Source organism: Vicia villosa, linkage group LG4 (genome assembly GCF_029867415.1).
Source record: "Vicia villosa cultivar HV-30 ecotype Madison, WI linkage group LG4, Vvil1.0, whole genome shotgun sequence".
Taxonomy (NCBI): Eukaryota; Viridiplantae; Streptophyta; class Magnoliopsida; order Fabales; family Fabaceae; genus Vicia; species Vicia villosa.
The window spans coordinates 141,880,175-141,886,597 of record NC_081183.1 but is presented as its reverse complement, the minus strand read 5'-3'; the positions used below and the strand labels follow the sequence as shown (position 1 = coordinate 141,886,597).

Genomic DNA, 6,423 nt, shown 5'->3' with positions numbered 1-6,423 from the left:
CTTTCAAGTATTTGGTGCCCTAATCTCATGGTGCCCGAGAAAGTAACATGTGGTGGCATTATCATCGTGTGAGGTTGAATATATAGCAGGATCCTATGCTACATGTCAAATAATTTGAACCAAATATGTTCTTGAAGAGACGGAGGTCGAATTGAAGAAACTTCTGGTGCTGCAGATCGATAACAAGTCAATCATTAATCTTGCAAAGAATCCAGTCCTGCACAGAAGGATCACATTGAGACTATATTTCATTTAATTTCCTGAGAGAGAGAAGGTAAACCAAGGTGAACTTGAAATAAAATATTGCTCAAGTGAAGCACATTTGACCGACATTTTCACCAAAAGATTAAAGATCGATAAATTCTTAATCTTGTGAAAGAAATTAGGAATAGTTCAAATCGACTATGATTAATTTGTTTTCGACAACTTAAATTATAGGGTTATGTTGAGATATAGTCTTAGTTGTGTAACCCAAACCCAAATTTATTAGAATTAAAGTTTGTTACTTACCATATAAGTTAGTTAATTGTATATAAATAGACATAATTGTAATTCAATTTAATAATAAATTTTCAATATAATAGTTTATCCTATTATTCTTCTGATTCTTTTTTCTTTCTCTCTTACAAAAGTGCCTTTTTCTCTCACTTACAAAAGTGCCTCAGGCACTAATATATTTAACTCCTATATTACTAATATATTTAACTCCTATATTAATATACTAATGTCTCTATTATGCTTTTTGATCACATACACTTGTATGATTTTCAAAAATACGCAAATACACCTTAACAAAGATAAACATTTTAGATACAACAATGCTATTTGTACACCAAAGTGTACATCTACACCGTATGTACGGATGATACTGTTCATGTACGGACATTATTATTCACCGTCCGTACATGAACAATGCAATATTATATTAATATTTTTTTTTTAGCGTTTTTTTTTTAATTTTTTTTAAATATTAATTTTTTTTAAATTTTTTTTTTAATGTTTTTTTAAAAAATATTTGACAATACCTGCAGATTTACTTCCGGATTTACCTGTATTTGACATTACCTGCAGATTTACCTAAATTCGTAGGTAAATTCGCAAGTAAATCCGCAGGTATTGTCAAATTCGTAGGTAAATCCGCAGGTAATGTCAAATCCGTAGGTAAATCCGCAAGTAAAATTCGCAGGTATTATCAAATCCGTAGGTAAATCTGCAGGTATTGTCAAATATTTTTTTAAAAAACATAAAAATTTTTTAAAAAAAAAAAATTGCACTGTTCATGTACGAACGGTGAATAGTACTGTCCGTACATGAACAGTACCATCTGTACATACGGTGTAGGTGTACACTTTGGTGTACAAATGGCATTTTTCTTTTAGATATCAACTAGTAACAAACTCGTGCATAAACACGGGTTCTATTCGATTACGCGCATTTGGATACATCATTTATTTTAAATAAAAATATTAAAAAAGAAAAAAAAATTTAGATAAATAATTGATTATTCTGTATAAAAAAATATTTAGATCAATAATAGATTTTTTCCTGTATACCATTTTTGAATAAAAAATATTTGATCATAAATACCATTTCTCGTATATAAAAATATTTAAATCAATAATAAATTTTTTCCCGTATACAGACTTCATTTTTGTTTAGGTATCATTTTCAAAAATATTTGAATCAATAGTAAATTTTGTATGTAAAAATATTTAGATCAATAGTAGATTATTTTCCCGTATATTATTTTTGAATAAAAATATTTGGATCATAAATACCATTTTTCGTAAATAATAGATTTTTTTTCTGTATACAAATATTATTTTTGTTTAGGTATCATTTACAAAAATATTTGGATCAATATTAAATTTTTGTATATAAAAATATTTAGATCAATAATAGATTTTTTTGGCCTATTCCATTTTTGAATAAAAAATATTTGGATCATAAATAACATTTTTCGTATATAAAAATATTTATATCAATAATAGATTTTTTTCCGTATACAAACTTTATTGTTGGTGAGGTATCATTTACAAAAATATTTGGATCAACATTAAATTTCATATATAAAAATATTTAGATAAATATTTGATTTTGCCTCGTATACCATTTTTGAATAAAGAACGTTTGGATCATAAATACCATTTTTCGTAAATAATAGATTTTTTCCGTATACAAATATTATTTTTATTTAGGTATCATTTACAAAAATATATGGATTATTTTTAAATTTCTTATATAAAAATATTTAGATAAATAATAAATTTTTTGAATAAATTTTTCCCGTATATTATTTTTGACTAAAAAATATTTCGATTATAAATACCATTTTTCGTATATATATATATATATATATATATATATATATATATATATATATATATATATATATATATATATATATATATATATATATATATATATATATATATATATATATATATATATATATATATATATATATATATATATATATATATATATATATATATATATATATATATATATATATATATATATCAATAATAATTATTTTTATGGAAGAAAGAAGTGAAAAAGTGATGAAAAAGAATAAAAATAGAGATTGGAGAGAGATTTGATAAGTTTGATAAAATATAAGAGTTATATTATTTTAATAATTAAATTAAGAACTTTATTGTGCAAAGACAAAAAAACCATAATTTTAATATGGTGACAAAAAATCAAATAAAAATATTTTTAATTTTACCATAATTATTAATTTTTTTATATTATAGATTTTGAGTGTGCATATATCATTGCTCTTTATATCCAACCATTCATTCATATAGTGAATATCATTATAGGGTTTAACAAATCCTAGGAGCACAAAGAAACTAAAGTCTTTGTATTAAAATTAATTAATTTTAAACTTCAAAAAGTTGAATACACAAGTGTTCATCTCAATATTTCCTTCTTTAGCCTTTTCCTAAACTTTACTATTTGATATGTTTACCATATTATTCCAATGATTCTTGATATGTCGTGATATAATCATAATGTAAATATTATTTGTTTTTCTTGAAATTTTGAAACAAATAGAACAGTTCACAAAGTAAGGAGCAATAAACACAGGTCCTTTCCAGCTTGAGTGGTTGATTATGTCCCATATCTTAGTCCATCACATGGATGAATGATACTCCTACCACACTAATTTGATTCAATAATTAATGGAAGTGCAATTATTCAGTGTGAAATATTAGTAATAAATCTCTGTCTGAAAATATTGAAACGCTGTTCTCTTAAACAGATCGTTTCCATATCATTTACTACAGTATAGGACAAAGCTGACACATGTAATGTTTTGTCGTGAGAGAACAAGTCAAACAAAGGAACAAATATTTGGTAATCATAAGATACCACGTTCCAAGATTATTGAAGGTGGACAGGAGGTGTAATGCAGGGGGTCTTAATATCATGAGCCGTCCATCTCAAATCCAACTAATCACCATTTTTATGAGATGTATTTGCACTTATAATTATGTTCTCATTTTTATGTTTTTTTTAAAGCAATATGAAATTAATACGAGAACTAAGGGTTCTCGAAACCCGAATACACGGAAAGCGGACAACAAAAAAAACCCCGCAAAAAAGAGATTTTACTGATAACACGATTTTATATCGTATATTTAGCCTAAAATCCATAGATATTTATAGCATTTTCCGTTTATTATATTAATTTATTGTGATATTACGCGTGTATTTGTTTTGTTTCAGGTTTTACACTTCAATTACGTCTATTTGCGAAAAGGAAAGAAAATCGAGCTTAAATGACCAATATTTATGCTTAAAAGACGTAAATTGGGTGCTGAAGTAAAAAGGGAGTGCAATTAGGACCCAAAAGGCCCAAAAGAGCAATCCAGCCCACGAAGGAAAGCAACCTAGGCCACGCTAGTAAGCAGAGACGCACGTCTCTGCCACCTCAGCAAAGGGGAGACGCACGTCTCCACCTCCCTAAAGAATCTCCACTTGAGACGCACGTCTCAAGTCAGTCAGCTGCCTCCCTGAAGAATCGGAGACACACGTCTCCAAGTCCCAGTCAGAAAAAGGTCCCTCAATTCACGGATTCCAACTGCAAATCCCCTCCTATAAATAGGACCTGCTATCTCACTTCAATCGGTCCGATTTCCTGCCAACGAAGTGCTGCCGAAATTGTACCGCGAACCGCTTTTCATTATTCTGTTTTCATTCAACCGTTTATTTTCTCACAACGATTTCTACACTGGAAATTGTTGTGAACTTTTCGTAGATCTAGCCTTACGTTAGATTTATCGTTTTAATTCCTTGTTTTTATTTTCTGCCATTAAATTCCGAAGAACGATCCAGCCAAGCTGTGGTGGAAGTTCGAGTACTTCAAGATTCAATTTAATTCAGATTTATTTTAATTCAGGTTTATAATTTACCGCCTTTATTTATATTATTATTGCATGATATATTATATGCCAATTAATATGCCTATTAATATGAACCAAATTTATTTATGCATGTTTAACCATATTAATATGTCTGGCTAAATTACTAAAGGTGTCGGTATGTAAAGTAAGTTAACCGTAGGGATCCGAAATAAATTGGCTTAAATTATGTTTTATTAATTATCACTTATTTTTGGTTTATATGCCTAGTTTAATTAGTAAGTCTTAAAACCAATAGAGCGAAAGTTTGAGGGCTTAAGACGGTCAAAGGTTAAAACCAATAGAGCGAAAGTTTGAGGTCTTTAACTGGATAGTAGACATAGGACATTAGTTTTAAGGATGGCGAAAGCGTATTAAAACTAATTGGGACTTATTTATTTCCAAAAATTGTTTTTACACTCGAGCGGGATGGCGAAAGCGTACGTTAGGGATATTAGCTTGCTCCGAGTCAACAGAGCGAAAGTTTGAGATTAGGAGATTTAAATAGATAACAACCTCATAAAATAGGCATTTTATTAATTACATTGTTTCCAAAAAGCTCTTCTAAAATCTAATGGGATGGCGAAAGCGTACATTAGGATTAGGATAGTAGTCTGACTCAACAGAGCGAAAGTTTGAGACGAGGATTTTTAATCAATTGAATTAGTAAAGATTTTTAATTTGATTATGCAAAAGCCAATGGACCTTCGGATTTCCTGTAGTTAAACGAAATACATACTGATACCTGTCTTTTATTATTATTCTTTATTCTCTCACAATCACTTTCCCTTAGGAACAATCGAAATTTTAGTACTCCTAGCTTTACATAGTAACCTTAGATAACGGTAGATCGATTCATAGTCCCTGTGGATTCGATATCTTTTAAAACTACACGACACGACTGTGCACTTGCAGTTATTAGATTTATAGACACGTAAAGTCGCGATCAAGTTTTTGGCGCCGTTGCCGGGGACTATTTAAGTCGATATCGTAACTCACTGTTACACCGTAGAGACTAGGACACTTCTTCCCTTTCTTTTTGAACGATTGTATGCCAAATACTCGTTCAGAAGGAGGAGACTTAATACAACGAATTAACGAGATCGAACGTTTCATTAACGTCAAACGTCGAGCTCGCAATCTTCCCGAAGTAGCAGAAATTCCGATTAATCAGGAATTGATTTTTACTGATCAAATCAATCAAATTACCCCGAAGTTAGAGATGGTTGCTATCCGTCCTCTTAGAGACTATGCCGCTCCTTCGCGCGCTGAACCACATTCAAGCATCGCACCACCTGCGATCGAAGCGAACAATTTCGAACTAAAACCTTCACTGGTCCAAGCTGTTCAACAGAATCAATTCTCTGGAAGCCCTGTAGACGACCCCAATCTCCATTTATCCGTGTTCGTGCAATACGCCGACACTATCAAAGCCAACAACGTTAGCTCCGAAGCTATTCGATTACGCCTTTTCCCTTTCTCCTTGAGAGATAGAGCGAGAGCGTGGCTTCAATCCCTGCCTTCCAATTCCATAACTACGTGGGACGAATTGAAGAGAGTATTCTTAGCGAGATATTTTCCGCCTAGCAAAACTGCTATGCTTAGAGGTCAAATCAACGAATTTACCCAGAAAGATAACGAATCACTCTTCGAAGCTTGGGAACGTTACAAGGACATGCTTAGAATATGCCCTCATCATGGACTCGAACCATGGCTGATCATCCATACTTTCTATGGTGGTCTCCTATATAACACTAAAATGACTATAGATGCCGCTGCTGGCGGAGCATTAATGGACAAACCCGATGATGAAGCATACAAACTCATAGAGAACATGGCACAAAACCATTACCAATGGGGTGGAGAACGAGCTGCTCTAGAGAAAGCACAAACCAAAGGAGGAATGTACGAAATAAGTGGTATAGACCGCGTTAACGCTAAAGTAGACGCTTTAACTCAAAAGATCGAGAATTTAACCATCACTCCTTCAGCCACCGCTGCCGCTGTAGCA

General features: G+C 31.1%; 1 non-coding gene across 1 annotated transcript; it reads right to left on the bottom strand.

Moving 5' to 3' along the window:
- Window positions 1-6,009: 6,009 nt before the first annotated feature.
- On the bottom strand, window positions 6,010-6,116 carry LOC131600803 (small nucleolar RNA R71). Its single transcript, XR_009283411.1, has one exon. It is a non-coding gene; the product is annotated as a small nucleolar RNA R71 (small nucleolar RNA).
- Between the last annotated feature and the right edge of the window lie 307 nt (window positions 6,117-6,423).